At 41.9% G+C, this 19233-nt stretch overlaps 1 protein-coding gene across 1 annotated transcript in view; it reads right to left on the reverse strand.

Moving 5' to 3' along the window:
- Positions 1-19233, reverse strand: part of POLR3B (RNA polymerase III subunit B) — a 118462-nt gene that overhangs the window by 13524 nt on the left and 85705 nt on the right. The gene's annotated exons all lie outside the window — the stretch shown is intronic.

Below are 19233 nucleotides of genomic sequence, written 5' to 3' on the forward strand. Positions count from 1 at the left end.
AACAAAAGCAATTTCCAACCGCCCTGCTAGACAAATGGTTCGAAACAACTGTCCCGGCGGGAAGGCCCTGCAGCCTGCGGACTGGCCTGTTGGCACAACACACAGCGTGCCGTCGGCTGCCAGGCCAGCCTCTCCAGCCATGGAGAGGGGAGAGCAGTCCTGGCCCCGTCAGGAGCCCTGAAGCTGCAGGTCAGCAGCGGCCTCGCTCTGCGTCACCAGCTCCTGATGTGCCATACCCAGGTCCCAGGAATGTGAGTTCTCTGACCACCAAACACAGAGAGCTGACTGAGCGAGGGGTGTGTTTAAATTGTGGTTTTAAAACCTGGGACAAGGAGTACTTGTGCGTGGCCGATGTGCTGACGGGTCTACCCACTGGCTGCTGAGCCCTTGGCTTGGGGGGCCGGTTTCTGCCCCGGCTCCCCTGGCTTTCTCTAAGCTGCCCTAAGGAACTGTAATTCCTATAGTTGACAGCGCATCAGAAAGGGACCTCAGATTTAAGTGTGAAGTTGAACAAGGAAATTAAATGCCAGATTATTCTTGGAAGAAAAGGCTAGAGTTAGACATGAAATTCTAAGCATGAAAACAAAACAAAACCCCACCAACTCTCTGCACTCTACTGATAGTCTCTTAAATTGGTTGTACTTTATTACTCCCTAAATATTATTCTAACCTGTAGAGTTAAAAATCTAACTTATAAAATCTTACCACTTAAATAATTTTAAATTCCTCTGACTTCTTTGTTGATAGGAGGAATACAAGAGTACAGTTTAGATTGCTAACCACAATCTACAAAATTCAGAATTAGAAAGCTAGTGTACAATGGCATTGGGGCAAGAAAAAATGCTTTAATATTTCAAAATATGAAATTTATTTTCCTTTGTACCTGAAGCTATCAACCATCTGTATCTATTAAAAAGAAACTGTCCTCAAAGAAACATTTCTTTCCTCAGTTTGGTTTCTACATAATTACTCAAACTATTTCAAAAGAGACTTTTTTTTGGTGACGTGTTATAAGCACCAAGACCTGAAATCTAAAGAAAAAGAGCACCATTTATCTATTGGACATCAGTTATCAATACTCAGATTTCCAGTCACTGCCAACAATAATGGTAATTAGGTTTATGAAGCTGAATTCTAGAGCATGTAGGTACTTTACTTGGCTTTTTGGTTGAAGCTGTATTGTTTATCATAAAGAACATATGCTTTCCTACATCAAGCATAGAAACAGTCAGTTCACTTGACTGCAAATTCAGCTACAATGTGTTAGAATTTAAATCAAGCAGAGTCTGTGACTCTTTTCTTCTCTCCAAAAATCCATCTTGTCTACACTGAAATTATCCAACAAAACACTGGGGCTACTGGGAAGTCTACTCTGAAAGAGATCAAATTGTAAATCTAGGTGCAACCGACAACAACATTGTTTAGCAGTGAACAAAATGTTAAAAACAGCAATTCCTGCAGAGGCCAGTCCCAGGATGTGCTTGGGTGAGAATGTCACTTTGGCTGGTGAGGAGGTGAAGGGCTCGGCTACATCCCTTAAAAACAAAACCGAAGAAAAGCTTCAGCACCCCCTTCTGCAGCAGTTCACAGGGGGATGCTGGCGTCGGCTCTAGGGGAAGCTGCCTGTTCGCCCGGTAGGAGAAGGTGGGAGTGAGGAGCAGGAGGTGCAGGAACCCCGGGCGGAAGCTGGACACACTCAGATTGGTGGAGGGTAAAGAAAGACATGATTTGCATTCTGTATTCCCAGTCTTAGTGGACACATTTCATCAAGCAAATTTAACTTCATTTTGTGATTAAAACGAAAGCAGTGCTCCCTCCCCTGAAATCTGAATCTCCAACAACTCTGCTTGAGATCTGATTAATATTTGGTAGAGAGCTTCCTTTCCTGGGAAATTATTTTCTTACCAGCCCTTTTCTGACATTGCAATTTAAAAAAGTATTGGTTATGTAAGTCACTTACAGATTTTTTTTTTTTTCATTCCGTAATAGGAACTGCTGGGGCCACATCTGAATCAAGGGCACCTGTAAGCCAAAAATTAAATCTTCGCTAACTTAAAATTACTTTAGGCTCTGAAAACCCTTTTATATGCCAAGATGGTTCCCATAGCAGACAGGCCTGTGTTGTTTGTTTTGTGTGAAAGTGAATGATAAAAGATCCATGAAATCGACACAGAAAGCCAGAACAGCAGAAAGAACTGAGGGCTCTCCATCATTGCGGCTTCTACCCTCTGCTGACTTGAGGAACAATGCGCGCTACACATCCAACTGCAGATCCAACACAGCTGTGCATTTCATTAGATGAAGAGCACTAGTGACACAAGTAAATAATTAACTTATTCTGGTCCGCTGACTGTGATTATGAGACCAGTCATAGCTGACAGATTTTAATACAAGTTAACACAAAGAAACCATAATGAGCTTAGGAGTTAAAACAAAATATTTAGACAGAATTTGATGATCTCGAATCTCAAATGAGACAGATGATTTTTTTAAACTTTGTATTTTACTGAATTCATTAGGCAGTGGGGGACAGAGTTCTCTATCTTAGAACCAGACTTTTCTTTTTTTTTTTTTTAAAGGTATTTCTGTTTCAGAATTATTCAAATCTTTAATCAAAGCAGGAAGGTTTTTTTTTTTCCCTCTTATTTTTCAAATGAAAAATTAAAACTTTGGCTTCTCCAGGAACAGAGGCATAAAAATCTCCTCTGATATTTACAACTCTTTAAAGTTACTCTCCTTTAATGCTAGTTTAAAAATGTAAATGATATGCAGTACGCTTCAGTGTGTTAACACTCTCCTGGATCCTTGAAAAGAGGATGGACTACAAATAAACCATATCTAATGGAAGCTGTTGTGAAACAATTACTGATTCATACCTTAAATGCTTACGCAGCATTTCAGATTTTAAAATAAAATTTCATCCCCTGGCTCATGCCAGTGTCTCAACCCCATTGTTTATAGCACAACTGCCTGGCAGTGAAATACAAATACACTACTTTAACAGGCCTGGAACACTTAACACACTCACAAGGGCCAAGTGGGAATTAGACCACAGATGACACTACAGAACTTTTAACAGATGGAAACAGACAAGAGGGAGAAACTGGAACACAGAAAGTTAGAGCAGAAAAAGTCTACAGATACCCAGTCAATAAAATATTATTCCGTCACCATCCATCTTAACATCAAGTTGTAAAGGTGAAGAACTTAGGGAGTCTCAAGAAGCTACAAGTCCGACTGCCAAGCCACACGGCAAAGGCAAGTCTGGGGACCCGCTGTCACGGCTCTCTGTGTCACGGTCCAGATAGTGGAGGCTCTTACACGAATTTGTTATTTCTATTTCTGTGCCTTGCAGAACACCACATAAATCATTTTAAGAACAGGTTTACCCAACAAAATTCCAGTTAATCTGACAAATCACTCTTAGAAAGTATTTCTAATTATAAACAGCAACTGAGTTGTTCAAAAGTCATTTGTGGATTAAAAAAAACTAGTCTTAATGTAATGGATCCATTTCAATCCAAACGGGGGTGGTGGCAGGGGGGAAAGAAAAGGTAAGAAAGTAAGAAAAAAGATATGGAAAAAATACTAAAGCATTACATTACCACACAGAGACAGAAAAGCAAGTAACAGCTGGCTCAAGACAAAAACTGAAATAGCATCTTTAACTTGCTATTTTTGGTGTGACTTTAACGTGCCGAGAAACAGCTAGCAAAGGGTTTTTCTCTTGTTGACAGCCTGGTCTCCCCTTAAGATCACATTCTGCTTCACTTTTTAATTTTTAAAAATTTTATGCAGCAAGTCTACCTTCTAAATATAAATACTTTCGGATTAAATTTACCACTTTCAGGTTGCTACATGTTTTTACTCTTTCTTTTCTGAGAAAAAAAGAGAGAATCATTTTCCTCTATTAACAGGCTGTGTGACAAGTGCTCTGATAGAGGTGGGAATATGAAGAGGTTCAAGACTTGGGTCCACTTCAGAGCTGCCCCGAGCAGAGCAGCCCAACTGAATGCTGACCACGAAAACACCTGGACCGGCTCAGCTCACCACATTCTAATGCTCTAAGTGATGCAGAGCCGGTCCTGCTGAAATAACACCAATCAGAGTCTACGCTGCCAACTTTTACTCTCTGTGGGTACTGGTTAGACAAGGCTATTTATTCTGCACAGTTTCATACTCTGAGCACTAAGCGAAGGTGAAATGATGCTGCCATGCTTCTCTATTGGTCACAGCTCAGGAAGAGGCTTGGTGTTTGGGGAAGGTGTGATCACTGCCAAGCCCAGTATTAATGAGGTTCAGACATGGGGGCAGGGGGAGTGCCATCTATAAAAGGTTCATCACCCCTTGGACGCTGAGACCTGTGGAGGGCGGGGCATCGAGGAAGCAGGAGATCTTACTTTGTCTCTGTGCTATTCAACCCGTATTATTACCTGCGGGGTAAAGCACCGCGTTCCAGGCAGCCTCAGTTGTTTGGTCTTTGGAATGGGAATAATTAGCATCTATCTCAGGAGGAAATTGTATTACAAAAACAGATGAGCTAATGTCTGAGAGGTACTTTCAGGTCCTCAGAGAAAGGCGGCAGCTAAACACAAGGAATTATTATTATATAAGAAACCTAATTACTCTCAGCAGGAAGCAAACTAGCAAGGCAAAGAAGACCAACTTAATGAATGGATGGAAGGGGCAGATGCAGTGGCACTAACTGTGGCTTAAGAGGCTGAAAGGCAGCTCCCTCCACTGGGCCGTGCAGATCATTTCACGCGATCAGGACAGTGTCTCGTAATAACTTAGGACTTCACAGGACCTGGGCTGCGGATTTCCAGGGCAGAGTAGCTTACTGCTGATGAATATGGTGCTAAATGGGGCCGAAGAAGCAGCAGGAATGCTTTCAAGTTCAAACTGTTCGTGTTCAATAAGAAGTGTTTCTACTTTGAACAAACTCATCTCGATAAGCCTTTACATATTCAGAAATGTAAATCTCTAAGTCGAAATGGGAAGGCTAACACAGGTGGTTACTCCTTTCTTCCTTTCCCCCTTTCCAGTTATTGAATTAACCTTCTTTTATTCTCCACACCACCACCTTAAATAATCCCGAGGGGGAGGGGAGGAGGAAAAAAAACTGTTGAATCATATTAGCTTTGTTCTGTTGTTGAATCGCTTCCAGATCTATCACATCACTTGCCATATCCCGGTTGACATAATTTTAATTCGGCTCTTCCTTACATGTTAACAGATAAATAATGCATAAGAAAACTTGATTAGCTTTCTTATTAAAACATCACTCTCAATGAGAGGAGGCGCTAGAAGACAATACAGTTTTTACACAGCTTTCCCATGAGCAGTTGAATGGTTTGATGTGATAAATTTGCATAGTCTGAAGCACACAAAGGGCTGATTAATTGAAACCCTTACAATGCTTCTGGAAGCAGCTATTGTAAAACAATAACCATAGGAACTTTACAAAATACACATGGCTGAATGTGTCGAGAGCTTAATAAAATGTGTTGAGGCTACACTATTTGGAAACAGAATTGGAGATTTTTATTCTGGGCCATAAAACACTAAAAACCCTAATTTCAAAGCTTTACTTGGATATTTACTAAAAGGTCAGAGGGTTACTGGCTAGCTAGCGAAGACCAAAATTTGTTCTTCAAAAAGCAAATTAAATAAAATCTTCCTGAGGTGTCTATGTGGACAAAAATCACCTTGATTTCAAAGGTTAAAGAGTTGCCAGGATTTCTTTTTGGAAGGAAACTCTGAAGGACTGTCTGGTGTCGTATACCTTATCTTGGGGCTCACGCTGTTAACTCCATCAGCCCCCTTCTCCCCTCCCACTGGAGTCTTTCATTCAAAAGGATCAAGCAAAGTAGGGAGCCAAAGACATCCAGACTTTGAAGCTTCAGACTAGCAGAGAGGATTTTAGACGGTTTCAAGTGTTACATGAGTACAAGGTATTATTATTATTACTCTAAGTCAAAGCCTTTTCATTCTCTCAATTTTAGAAAACATAAGATAGAAAACTGAAATGACAAGTGAAGGTCTGAAAAAAGCAAAGCTTTTGCCCAGCCTTGCTTAACAAACTTTTTCTCTTGGATTTTTTGCCACAAGCAAATTTAACATTTTTTTTACTTTCCACTGCCTCTTCATGCTTACTGTATACGGATTCTTTAATGTGTTGGGAAATCAGGGGAGACTTTCTTTTCTTCTAATAGACATTCAGTTAAAATCTAATAAATTAATTTAGCAGGTTGCTGAATAATTTTTATTAATGCAAAATGGAGACAAGTGACCTTATCATGGAACTTCTGTTGAACAAGAGAGGGTCAAAGATGAATCTTCCAAACAATGTTATCCATAAATGTGTAATCCCTATGAACCAAAGATAGATAAGCTGAATCAGCCTGTGGAAAAAAACTGCATTTTGATAAGACTGTATTTCTATTTTAAAACAAAGGTTGACTTCACTCCACTTAAACTGGCTGTTTGAGGATTTAGGGGGCGATGCTGAGGAGGGTATGCCATTATCTCAGATTTGCAGTTATTAAAAAGCTTCTGTTTGCCAGGACAAACACTCTTGCTCAAATACAGTTTTTCCTCTCCTTTGGAATACTGTTTGGTGTTGCTGCCGATTCTGTGATCTCCAGGACCTTTGTTGGAGGTGCTAATCCTTTTTCACATGAGAGACTGAGAAATGTTCTCTGAGAGAAGTGATATATTGCTTTTTTCCCCCTACATCAAAGGAGTCCACTTTTTCCTCCCTCATTGTGAATGGCAGCAGAAGTCAGAGGAAATCTGGAAATATAATAATTTGGTTTCCTGAGGACTGAAATGAAATTTAACTTGGGAATTCCTTAGGCTGACAGGTAATTTCTGTTAAAGGATTAAACAATAAAACAAGCAAACAAAAACCCAACTGAGCAGGAAATCTGCTCACCCTTCTAATAAATGCACTGACCATCATAGAAAGCAAGGCTCAAGATACAAGTGTTTGCCCTTGATGAACCTTGTTCATATAGAACCTATGCCAAATTTGAAGAGGCTTATACACATTATTTTGACTTTAATAAAAACTCTAGTTCCAAACATGACTCCAACCAGCACTCTATGTGAATGCCCCTGCCTACCTTTGTGTGCTGTGCTTAGTCGCTCAGTCATGTCCAACTCACTGAGACCCTATGGACTGAAGCTCGCCAGGCTCCTCTGTCCACGGGGATTCTTCAGACAAGAATACCGGAGTGGGTTGCCATGCCCCCCTCCACGGCATCTTCCCAACCCAGGGATCGGACCCAGGTCTCCCGCATTGCAGGCAGATCCTTTATCATCTGAGCCACCAGGAAGCCCCTTCCTGTCTTTAACTCTTATCTATAAATTTGATCAAGGAAGAATGTGAAGAGAAAACACGAAGAACATTCCAGACCCATGTCTGCTCTACTTTCCCCTGTGGAGCATCATTATGCATCTATTATACAGGTCATAGCTTCACTATGAAGTACCTGGATGTTGAGAACACTTGGGAAAGGAGATCAAGACTTTGGGGTTCTAATATTTTCCCACCACCACCAGAATTTAAAATTAAAGTAAGCTTTCCTTCCTTCATAAACAAACATACAACAAATTCATAACTTTGCTGTACAGGTTATTACTAACTCATCTCACCTTCCCCAATAGTTTGCATATTACTAAAAGGATGAACTGTTCTAGAGATCTCTGACCAAGGGCCAGTTCCTTTGAGGGGGAGCTCATTCACTATGCATTTACTGATGAGATGCACAATGAACCTCACAAAGACCCACAGGATGATGTACTTCATTAAAAGTCTTTGAATTTCCCATTGGAAAACTCTATTGGAATTCCCTTATCTAAAAAGTGTGTTGTGTATTTTAGGGGGAGAATAGACACATGTATATGTATGGCCCAGTCCCTTTGCTGTCCACCTGACACTATTACAGCATTGTTAGTCAGCTATACTCCAATACAAAGTAAAAAGTTTAAAAAGTAAACAGAAAGAGTGTTGTGAGTGAATCCTGGCTGCTTCACGTTAATTCCCTCTTCCTTATGGAATCCTTTCTCTCTCCTCCACGCTTGGCTCTCTCTACTTGGTCCTCCTCTGTTGTCCAGGTCACAGGAAGTGCTGCTGCTGACTGGGTCTGCCACATTTTAAACAGCTACTGATCAAATACTTTCACTTCTCCAGCCGGCCTTCTCTGTCCAATCAATTGCATTCAAGCTTTGCTTATCACAGAGCACTGATGTTGAACCCAGCTAGTTAGAACTGATTTTTCTGTCCCAGTTCACCCACGTACTGTGGCCTCTTCGACCTTCTTCTTGAGCTTTTATAACACAGAGCTTGTAACTACCACTGTTTAGCTACCTCTTTAGCTGTGTTTCTTTTAGCTACTAATTATCCCACCACCTTTGAAGTGATCAGGCTGGAGCGGGATAGACACTCATGTTCTGTAAAACTAAATTTTCAAGTCTGTTCGAGAGGATATTTTCAGAGGCATTAGGTACAGAAATGCCATCTACACAGTGTGTGTATACAAAAAAGACTTCCTAATTCCTAATAACAACTTTGTCAAGGTAAACTTTCACCAAAAGACAAAAATCAGGCCACTTGCAGGGTCACATTGCTTTTTAAACACCAAGACTAACAAATTTAATGCTCTAAATGGAGGGGGTGAGAGAGGTGGGCATAAAGATGACCTACGTCAAAACAATCTTTACTTTTTCTCATAGAGAACACACTTGTGTCAGCTTGCAGGAGAGGCTACCAAAAAAAAAACTTCCAAAAAAAGTCTACATTTCAAGAGTAAAAGCTTAGTTCAACTAACAGTTCTCTTATGCTGGTATGCATCTAGACCAGTACAGAAAGAAATCATTGTAGGAGACACCACATCACAACACTATGAAATTCTGGTCGGCTCACTTCATGACAGCCGCAACAGCATAACGGACATTGTGGACTATTCTCCATTTCATTCACAGTTTATTCTCTCAGGCCTCATCCAGCTCCTCTCTGGGCCCCACGCTGAGGGCTGCGTGGCTTGCAAGGCTCCACGCAGATGCCACCAGCTGTGCCCACTGCACATGAATATTCAAGTCAGCTCCCTCCAGCCCTGTCCAGGTCACTACCCTCAAGGGCCCTCCTGGCTCTAACCACCACATCGAGCCAGACAAACCAGGAGAGTGGACAAAGGAGAGGGACAAAGAGAGTGGACAAAGCAAACATAAAATCTTCTTTGTCTTCTACATAGGCTAACTCTTGACAGATTTAGAAATTTTAACCAAACACTGTCTTCTGGCTAGGCTACTGGGCCAATGAGTTTTACAATGAGTTGATTTTAGATAGACAGGAATACCTGGTAACATAGCTCTATGTCTGAAGTATATCTTAATATGGGGGATCGTCAGGCATTTCGGGAATGAGGTATGTGAGGATAGTATTTCCTTTGGACTGGTAGCTGAGAAGTGCTATGTAAAGCTGCTTGTCCAGGATGAAAGGGAATTTTGCATCTCCTCAAGGAAATACTAGAATTAATATTTAAATAGGTAATATTAAATATAATATTAAGAAAAATTAGAATTCTGTCTCAGGAAAAGGCTTCGTCTGCTTCAAGGGAAAATTCCAGGGAATATAGCAACCTTGGCTTCCCAGGTGTGGTGGTGGTGGTGGCGGTTTAGTCGCCGAGTTGTGTCAGAACCTGTGACCTCACACACTGTGGCCGACTGACCAGGCTTTTCTCTCCGTGGGACTTCCCAGGCAAGACTACCGGAGTGGGTTGCCATTTCCTCCTCCAGGGGATCTTCCTGTCCCAGGGATCGAACTCACAGCTCCTGCATCGCAGGCGGATTCTTTACCACTGTGCCACCTGGGAAGCTGAGGCTTCCCTCGTAGCTCAGCAGGTAAAAGACTGAGCACACACACACACATGGCAACCTTGGGGACAGAGTGGTAATGGGATACCAAGAGAGGACACCTTACCTGGCACAGAATGGGCAATGCACTTGGAATCAGAAATCTGGATCTGAACTGACTCTGCCAGCACTAAGCTGTAGGAGGCAAGCCACTCACGACTCTGACCCTCAATTTCCTGATCTGGATAGTAGGAACAATGATACCAACTAGAACTGTAAAGGTTAAAGGATGGAATATAGATGAAAATGCTCATAAACTATTAATCACAAAAGGTAAGACACTAGACGTTTGCATGCAGGTGACTCCCAAATTTTATCTCTAGTACCAACCTCCCCCCGGAGCACCAGACTCTATCCAAGTGTCTACTCAACCTTTTCACTTGGGAGTCTAATGTGCATCTCAGACTGGAGAACCAAACTCAACTCCTGCTGCTGCTGCTAAGTTGCTTCAGTCGTGTTCGACTCTGTGCGACCCCATGGATGGCAGCCTACCAGGCTCCTCTGTCCATGGGGTTTTCCAGGCAAGAGTACTGGAGTGGGGTGCCATTGCCTCATCCGAACTCAACTCCTGCCCCGGCCTAACTCCAAAAAACTGTTCCTTCCTGGTCCTCCTCTTCTTGATAGACCACCTTGCCAGCGGCTCAGGCTACAGACCTCACCCTCAGTTCCTGTCTTTTCCATCTCCAGCATCTCAGCCATCAGCAAGTCCTGCTGGCTCTAATTCCAGAGCACACCCAGAATGCATCACTTCTCTCCTGTTCACTTCTGCCCTTGTCCAAGTCACCGTCCCCTCCTGCCTGGACCACTGCCACCACCTCTGGGCTTCTCTGCCTGCTCCCCTCCAGTCTACTCTCCATGAGGAACCCAGGGTGATTTCTTAAAATGGTAATTCCATCTTGTCACTCCTTTGCTTACAGTCGCTACCCAACAGGCCTGCTGGTTCCCAGTATATTTAGAATGAAGTCCAAATCCCTTTCTTTTGGCCACATGACCCTGTACGCTGTGCCCCATCCTTTTTCTCTCACTACCTCAAACTGTGTTCCTGCTCAGGCACATGTCTGGCCAGACTGCCCTTGTGTGTCTTCTCTGATTGTACCAAGCTCACTCACGCCTCAGGGCTGGTGAACTTAACTCTCCCAGACCCTTGCGTCCCTGGCTTCTTTTCATCCTCGAGGTCTCAGTTCAAGTCTGCTTTCTCCAAGAGGCCGACCTTAACCATCATCCACAGGGCAGTCCCCTCTTCCTGAAAACCAGTCACTTTTGCATTAGTCTTCCTGTGTCACACTGATCACTACCTTAAATTATTCTGTTTGTATTTTTGTTTACTTTTTTTCTGTTTTCTTCCCCAAGAAAACATAAATCCCAGGAAAGCAGAGACTCTGTCAGTATTTACCACTGTTATTTCTAATATTGAGAACCGGGCCTGGTACATAGTGAGAGCTTGAGAAATGGATCGATTAATAATATAAGCACTTGAGATGATCCTCCATTATATCAAGTTCAATGAGACACAAAGTTGCTTTGTGATCGGTGCCATCCTTTACCAGGCTTAAAACCAGTCACTATGGCTTCCTGCCTCTTCTTGGCTCTATTCCTGTAGGTCAACAGGTTTTCACTCTTTACTGCTGCTCCCCATTTTTTCTTTCACAGGAAAAACAAAATCTTCATCACAGCCCTCCAAGTCCAAACCACACCTAGCCTGTCTCCCTTTCCTGCCCAGCCTGCGACAGCAGACCTTCCAGTGGTCACCTCTCCTGACTGTGGCCATGGACCAGGCACTGCCTGCTTCACACACATCATTCTGTTTAATCCCGGTAACAACTCCTAGGAAACCGTCTCTATTTCAAAGGGATAAAACTGGTCACTTGGTGCTCAGGACCTTTATCTCTTTACTATACTTTTTCTCAACCTGAAGGCTTTCTTTAAATGCTGAACAGAGGTAACCTCGATGAAAAGGGGAAAGTGTGCATTCAGTAAGCCCACAGGGCAGGGCAGGGGTACTGGGTGTACATTACAGGAAAGTGCACTCAGGTTCCATAAAAGAGAACCGTAGCCTCAGAAAGCTGCAAGAGGCTCCCTTCACAGGTCACAGGCAAAGAGGAACAGCATCTGTAAAAAATAATCTAAAAGAAATTCTTATTCTAGGGAAGATGGATTTGGACCAGACTTCTTAAAAAGTGTTTTCAAATGCTGAGTTTTATCCCTATCTACAACAAACTCACAACTTCCCTATCACGAATGGTCTTCACCATTTAGTTTAGTATGAACTGTATGCAATCCATCGTATTCATCTTTTTGCCAATTACTCAGGGACACTAGCCAAGGGCTGAGTTTCCTCGCTACCTCCCAAAGAGCCAACATGATTTTGAGCCCACGGCAGGAATTTAAATATGACCAAATAGATTTCTCTGGGCTGTCAAGGCAGATTTTTATTGAAGCTCAGGGTGCATCTCTGGGTGGGTATGTGCATTTAGCTATTTTGGTTGAAAAGCTTTAGCGGGCTTCTGTGGTCAGTTAGGGAGAAGGCAATGGCACCCCACTCCAGTACTTTTGCCTAGAAAATCCCATGCACGGAGGAGCCTGGTGGGCTGCAGTCCATGGGGTCGCTAGAGTCGGAAACAACTGAGCGATTTCACTTTCACTTTTCACTTTCAAGCACTGGAGAAGGAAATAGCAATCCACTCCAGTGTTCTTGCCTGGAGAATCCCAGAGATGGGGAAGCCTGGTGGGCTGCCGTCCATTGGGTCGCACAGAGTCGGACACGACTGAAGTGACTTAGCAGCAGCAGTGGTCAGTTAGGGCTGCGGAGCTATGAGTCCAGGGTGATGAAAACCCTGGTACCAGTCTGGATAAAAATGGGACATTTCATTTCTGATATTTACTGGGACAAATAAGTTACATTAATTTGCAGAGGGAAGATTTTGGCTTGTTATATTTGTATGTTTGTGATACTTTATTTAATAAACTATTCCACAGACACATTGAACAGATACTGTATAATATGTAAAGTGTTGTGCAGGATGCTGGGTGGGGGTAGTTAAATAAATCAGTAGGGCATGTTTTCCATCCTCAATAAATCTAAAATATACTTGTTAGCCCAACAAAGTGTTCTGATGTTTAACAATATATACAAGTGGTTTAATAAAACCATGATTATTTTTGAATCTTTACGATTTTACTATAAATGAAAAAAACTTGAAAAAATAGGTTTCTGCCATTGTTGTGTCTCTGGTTTCAGAAGGGGGACATTCACAGAAAGGATAAAAATGTCAGACTTTAGTTATAATAATGATCCAGGAAAAAGATATGCTCTTCTCAGATAAGAGTTGCCAAACTGTGATGAATACCTTTCTGATAATCACTAGCATTTATGTCATCATTCTGATTATATGAACTTGAAACCTTTTTTAAGTTAGTTTTCAATCTTAGAAATGCTTACATCAGCCAGCAAAAACAAGGCACCTTGGAGGCAAGGCTCTGATTAGCAGATAAAAGGTGTTCTAAAAACTCTTCTCATCTTTTACTAAAATAACTTTAATTTCAGTTCTATATGCTGCAGTGAAAAAAATTCACACACTTAGCATTCTTGTGTTGAACATTCTCGAATAATAGATACATCTATTATTATTATTATTATCTTCCCAGGAAACAGGGAAGAAGAAACATGTCTATCTCTACTCCTTCTCTGAACCTCACTAACAAGACAGTTGACAAAGTTAAGGTATAAGCCTATAAGGAAAAAGAATGGGCAAGAGAGAACTATACAATTTTGAAAGCTGATGAACAGAGAAAAGAACACTAAGTGACTTAAGAGAAGGAGAAAATTACACCTGAAAAAGGTTTTCATTCCAATCCCAAAGAAAGGCAATGCCAAAGAATGGTCAAACTACTGCACAATTACACTCATCTCACATGCTAGCAAAGTAATGCTCAAAATTTTTCAAGCCAGGCTTCAACCAGTATGTGAACAGTGAACTTCCAGATGTTCAAGCTGGGTTCAGAAAAGGCAGAGGAACCAGAGATCAAGTTGCCAACATCTGTTGGATCATAGAAAAAGCAAGAGGGTTCCAAAAACACATTTTCTTCTGTTTTATTGACTATGCCAAAGCCTTTGACTGTGTAGATCACAACAAACTGTGGAAAATTCTGAAAGAGGTGGGAATACCAGACCACCTTACTTGCCTCCTGAGAAATCTATATACAAGTCAAGAAGCAAGAATTAGAGCCGGACATGGAACAAGGAACTGGTTCCAAATTGGGAAAGTAGTCCATCAAGGCTGTATACTGTCACCCTGCTTATTTAACTTCTATGCAAAGTACATCATGCGAAATGCTGGGCTGGATGAAGCACAAGCTGGAATTAAGATTGACAGGAGAAATATCAATAACCTCAGATATGCAGATGATATCCCCCTTATGGCAGAAAGCAAAGAGGAACTGAACAGCCTCTTGATGAAAGTGAAAGAGGAGAGTGAAAAAGCTGGCTTAAAATTCAACATTACAAAAACTAAGATCATGGCATCTGGTCCCATCACTTCATAGCAAATAGATGGGGAAACAATGAGAGACTTTATTTTGGGGGACTCCAACATCACTGCTGATGGTGACTGCAGCCATGAAATTAAGAGACACTTACTCCTTGGAAGAAAAGTTATGACCAACCTAGACAGCATATTAAAAAGCAGAGACATTACTTTGCTGACAAAGGTCTGTCTAGTCAAAGCTATGGTTTTTTCCAGTAGTCATGTACAGATGTAAGAGTTGGACCTTAAAGAAAGCTGAACGCTGAAGAATTGATGCTTTTGAACTGTGATGTTGGAGAAGACACTTGAGAGTCCCTTGGACTGCAAGGAGATCCAACCAGTCCATCCTAAAGGAAGTGAGTCCTGAATATTCATTGGAAGGACTGATGCTGAAGCTGAAACTCCAATACTTTGGCCACCTGATGTGAAGAACTGACTCATTGGAAAAGACCCTGATGCTGGGAAAGACTGAAGGAGGGAGAAGAAGGGGATGACAGAGGACTAGATGGTTGGACAGCATCACTGACTTGATAGACATGAGTTTGAGCAAATTCTGGGAGTTGGTGATGGACAGGCCTGGCATGCTATAGTCCATGGGGTTGCAAAGAGTTGGACACAACTGAATGACTGACCTGAACTGAACCTGCACGGAGGCACAAGGAAGGGAACTGCCTCAGACCTCTCCACCGTTCCCAGGAAAGCTCAGGAAACAGACAAAAAGTGCTGTGAAAACAGGGTGAGGGGTGGGCCTGAGGGCAGTAGTACTGACTCCCAGGCTCCCTGTCCACCAGCAATCCCAGTGGGCTCTGTATTTAAAATGCGTTTCACTCCTTGCAACCCCATGGACTGTACCTGCCAGGCTCCTCTGTCCACAGAATCTCCAGGCAAGAATACTGGAATGGGTCGCCATTTCCTCCTCCAGGGGATCTTTCTGACCCAGGGATCGAACCAGGGATCGAATATGGCAGGCAGATTCTTTACTGTCTAAGCAGTAAGCCCAGCGAAGCCCACCACTTCCCCTCACTCACCACCAACTCTCACCTGGGCTGTTTACAACTGCCTTTGAACTGGAATCAGGGCTCCCTCACTTGCCCCATACAGTCTGTTTTCATGGGGGCCAAAGGAAGTCCCATCGTATTTATCGTTTGCTCAGACCCCTCCGGTGGCATCTCTCTCCCTCAGGGTAAAGCTGAAGTTCACAGAGTGACCAGGGAGGCCTTACCTCTGACTGCCTCCGCTCCAGCCGCACTGGCTCCTGGCTGGGCCTCCGCACACCAGGCTGAGCACAGCCTCAGACCTCCCTTTTTTGGGAGAGGGTTTGTGCCCTTCCTTCTCTCAGGACTATACTCAGTCATCTTCTCAGTAAGGCACTGCTCCTCAACCGCTTTACTTACAATGTCACGAATAATCACTCCCCCTTGGCCTGCTTCCTGTTTTGCTCCCCTATCTCTTAGTTTTTTTCATCTCAGCACTTAGCATTATCTCTCTTGCCCACAGGAATGTAAGCTCCACACGGGCTGGGATCTTGTCTGTTCTGTTCACTGCATATCAGCAGGACCTAGAATAGTACCAGACACTTAGGAGATACATAACTAAGTCTTTGTAGAAATATATGTCTGTATAAGAAATCATCAGAACCTGAGTTTTTATTCTCTACCCTATACAGCCAAGAAACTACCTTCTACCCCCAAAAACCTACCCAAGAAAATGAACCAGAATGACCCATGACCCGGTGTGGGGTGATGACACAGCAGAGGGTGGGGTAAGGATACAGAGGAATGAAGTGAAAGTCTGTGCACTGGGCTCACAGCCTGCTGCCCCCGTCTGGCTTCCAGAAGGTCAGCTGACAGATAAACCTTAAGCACTGCTCCTACCCTCATTTCCAACTGCAACCTGAAATTGAACCAAATGGCACTCGCAAGAAATATGATTCACTGCTTGATCACCTACATTGACTTCCACCAGTCAACAGGTTCTATCCCTGGGACACAGACCTGCCAACCATTCTTTAGGGTTCCAGGAGGCACTGCACATTAAAGAAAAGCTTCCAACAACAACCAGACTCTAAAACACACATGAGGAAAAGAAAGCTCTCAAGAAACAGAGATTACATTAGAAACAGAAAAAAAACCCCAAAAAGAAAACAAAACCAAAAAAGTAACGCTAAAAACTAAAAGAAAATTTAAAATATATAAATACATATCTGTTATTATAAAATGGAAGAGTACAAATTTAAAATTATAATTGGAAATCAAAAATATAAATAGGTTAAAAAGGATCTTGAAAATAAAACTGATCCAATCTCCTAGAAATAAAATAAGAGAAAAGAATGGAGAGCAGGGAGAGAAAAGATAACAAAGCTAGAATATCAGTCTGGAAGAAATCTAACTAACAGGAAAACCAGAAAGGGCATGGGGAAAATGATGAAAAGGAAATTACTAACAACAAATATATGAAAATGTCCAAGAATTGAAGGAACTTGAACTTCCAGAATAAGAGGGTGTCTGATGTTCAAGGACAAGAAATGAGAAAAGAGTCTATGGAATTTCAGAATTCAAGAAAAGAAAACAGTAAAAGCTTCCAGAGGTGGGCAAAGAGGAAGGATGGAAGGAGGAAAAGAGAGAGAAAAAGAGCACACTGACAAAGATCTGAAGAATGATGTTGCAATTCATATAAGTAAGATGGAATCTGGACAATAATGTAGCAATGGGATCAAAATCCTTAGGGAGAGCAATTTTTAAATCTAGAATTCTTTACTCAACCAAAGTATATTTCAAGTATGAGGACAGAATATGTTCAGACATACACGAGCTCAAAAAAAATGTACTTTACATGCGCACTTTCTCAGCAATTTAATAGATGGACTATCCCACTACAGGGGTGGGAGGTGGGGTAGAGAGAGCAGTGACGGGAGAGCCAAGAAACAAGGGCTCAAAGGAGGCTGTCATAAATGATTACCATTCAGCAGGCTGAGAGTGCAGTACATGGGCTGGGTCCCCCCTAAAATTCATATTACTGATGTTGAAGTTCTGGCCTCTAGAGCTGAGAGACAATAACTTCTCTTGTTTAGGTCACCTAAGTCTGTGGCATTTTATTTTAGCAGTCCAAGCAAACCAATACAGAGTGCTTCCCAACCTTTCTAAGAAACAAGTCTAGGGCACGCAAGATGAGCTGTAATGGCCTTGGCTTCCCCAGGCTCCGCCCTGCACTCCCCAGAGTTCCAAGGATTAACCTCTCAGTTTACCTATTACAATTCTTAACACTTTCCTGGGAAGGTCTGGCTCAGAGAAGAACCACCATGGCTTGGAGGAGGAGGAGTGGGGACACTATACAAGAAACCATCTGGGGAAAAAATGGTTCTAACAGACTACCGATCATGTGGAAAATTGTGCTAAGAGGCTATTGATGGTATAGAAGAATGGTAATAAAAATAAGGAAAATTAAGCAAAATTCTTAAATGAGATACAGATTAACTTCTGAAAAAATAAAGTTATATAACCAAGGAAATGTACTCAACAATCACTTGGTTTGGAAGCGAATATTTATGGCACCAGATAATGCAATATAAATAATTAAATAACTTAAAATTATGATAAATCTACGCAGGGAATGGAAGCTGGGAATAGGAAATGGAGGTAGCCAAGTGTAGGTCCTCCTACCTATCACAAGGTGAGATCAGCAGGCAATGTCTGCTGGTGAATCCGTCTGCAAATGGATGAATGAACACAGAGCTGCTTAAGAATATTATTTAGAAATACTAAGATGAAATTGAGGTGAAACTGCTTCAGGAAGCAGAATAAGAAAGGAAAGGAAAGGAAAACTATGTTTTTTAGTACAAGGCGCTCTTTTTTGGTACTATTTGACCTTTTTAAGCCATGTGCATTTATTATTTAATAAAAATTATTTAAATAAAAATTATGTGAATGGTCCTTATACTCTGATAAAGCTTACATTATCTATTTTTTGTTTGTTTGCTGTTCCCCCCCAATCTTTTCAATAACTCTAATGAAGTTGTAAGAGAAGAGAATATCAAGGGAATCTAGACTAATCAGAAGGTTTTACCCTTGGATTAAAAGCCATCTGGAAAAAGAAAACTAGCAAGATAAACTCCTCACTACAAGTGAAAGGTCATCTGGACCCAGGAGGACTTCTTTCAGTTTCGTATAGAGATATTCTAGTCAAAGCTCCCTAAGACTGAAGAGATCTCTAAACTCTGCTGTATTTCACATCACTGCAAGTTGGAAACCACTTCTGTCAATGAACACTATCTGTAGTTTATTGACAGTTTGAAAAAATGCGAGAGCACAGACTTGATGACATTTTACCTCGAGGTCTGTATTCACAGGTACTTACTAATCAAGCATGGTTTTCATTCAGAAGTACTGCTTTGTTTCTACTGTAACATGCACACACTCATATACAATGTACAGATTAAAATCTGGGTAAAAATCAATCCATCAAGAGCGGGGAACCTGTTCCTTTTCATATTCCCCGTACTTTCAATTCATTCATATATTCAACTGTTATCAATTACCTACTAAATATCTACTCTGAGAAAAGCTCTTATGAGAATCTAAGGACATAGTTCCTGTCCTCAAGCTTAGTGAAATGCGAACGCAGTGAATAAGTACTGAAATGTACACTAGCCTTCAACTCTTTACACAGTAACTTTGATGGAACAGAGCACAAGGATTTGGGCTTCAACTGTGCACACTGATTCAGAAGAGAGATGTCCTCTTACGGTGTGCATGCCTGTAAAACTTTTAGTGCCAACCAACATTTTATAAGAGGA

Source organism: Bubalus kerabau, chromosome 1 (genome assembly GCF_029407905.1).
Source record: "Bubalus kerabau isolate K-KA32 ecotype Philippines breed swamp buffalo chromosome 1, PCC_UOA_SB_1v2, whole genome shotgun sequence".
NCBI classification, from domain to species: domain Eukaryota; kingdom Metazoa; phylum Chordata; class Mammalia; order Artiodactyla; family Bovidae; genus Bubalus; species Bubalus kerabau.